This window comes from Eulemur rufifrons, chromosome 4, assembly GCF_041146395.1.
Source record: "Eulemur rufifrons isolate Redbay chromosome 4, OSU_ERuf_1, whole genome shotgun sequence".
Classification (NCBI taxonomy): domain Eukaryota; kingdom Metazoa; phylum Chordata; class Mammalia; order Primates; family Lemuridae; genus Eulemur; species Eulemur rufifrons.
The window spans coordinates 4918226-4919682 of record NC_090986.1 but is presented as its reverse complement, the minus strand read 5'-3'; the positions used below and the strand labels follow the sequence as shown (position 1 = coordinate 4919682).

General features: G+C 41.0%; 1 pseudogene; it reads right to left on the bottom strand.

The window, feature by feature from the left end:
• Positions 1–279: 279 nt before the first annotated feature.
• Positions 280–1001, bottom strand: LOC138382540 (ankyrin repeat domain-containing protein 46 pseudogene; annotated as a pseudogene).
• Positions 1002–1457: the final 456 nt, after the last annotated feature.

Genomic DNA, 1457 nt, shown 5'->3' with positions numbered 1-1457 from the left:
TTTTGATAGCAAAGACTTCATAGCCTCTTCCTTTAGCTCCCATTTTCTGGTCATTTCTATGTTTTTGTCAACAAGGCTATGTATAGGTTTTCCTAAGAAGTCAAGTTGAATCAGAGGTAGCATTAGGATGCAGTTTACTTGATCATAGGGTTTAGTTAGTTCAAATGAACACATCACTATCTAAAAGGATTATGAGAAGTAAAAATGCAAAGAGAAAAATGTACAGCTGTCACTGCCTTGCACTCAGAAGAATTTTGGGAAACTGAGAACAAATACAAAGCCAGGAAAGAGGTAGTTGCCTCATCTCCCATGAGCTCCTCTAATGCACCAATTCAGGCTGGTTTTCCACGAAGGCTACCACCCCACTCACATAGTAGGCAATGCCAAGAGACAGCAAAGCAATGATGAAGATCAAGAGCAAGACCCTCCAGAAGCCCAGATCTTCTATAAACTCCTGCCATGTGGTTTGAAAGCTGGAAAGGACTCTTCGCGTTGCTGTAGGGTGGGATTGAGGAGAGAATGGCTTTCCATGGCACTTTCACTCTCAGCTGTCTGCGTCGTCTCCAGTTTTGAGTGGGTTCCTCTGTTAAATCCTTTTATGTCTTGTTCTTCCAAAGATTCCAGAAATTGGATGACATCTTTATTCACGCCTCTGCATTTTGCTACAACTAAGGGAGTAGCACCTTGAGGATTGCAAATATCAATTTTGAGTCCATTGGAAACTAAGAAGTGAACAGTATCCACATGGCCACAAAGGGGAAGAGCTGTGTTTCCTTGATAATCTGTGGCCAGAAGATCAGCACCAAATTTATGCAATAAATGGCAGATGTTTACATTCCCTCAGGCTGCTGCCACGTGAAGGCCTGTTCTGCCCCTGCTGTCATGAATATTTGGGTCAAAGCCACTTTCCAAAAGCCACTTGGAATAAAGTCTCCATCAATACAGGCTTGTAGCAATGGCATTTTAGTCTGAGAAGAATCATTTACAAAAATGTAGGACATTGTTCTGATATGATGGATAGAACACACACAAGTGTTAAGATGAGATCTTTCTTTCAGTGGTAACTCAGCAGCGTCTCTGAATTTTTATGAAGATTCGACAAAAATATCCGTCCTTCCTCGCCAAGGGCTGTCTCAGCCGAGACTTCCCATTATTGAGCATATACCCAAAGGAAAAAAGGTCATTCTGTAACAAAGACACATGTACCCGAATGTTTATAGCAGCACAATTCACAATAGCAAAGATGTGGAAACAACCCAAATGCCCATCAATACATGATTGGATTAGTAAGCTGTGGTATATGTATACCATGGAATATTACTCAGCTATAAGAAATAATGAAGATACGACATCTCTATGGTTCTCCTGGAGAGAGTTGGAACCCATTATATTAAGTGAAGTATCCCAAGAATGGAAAAACAAGCATCACATGTACTCACCAGAAAATTGGTTTCCCT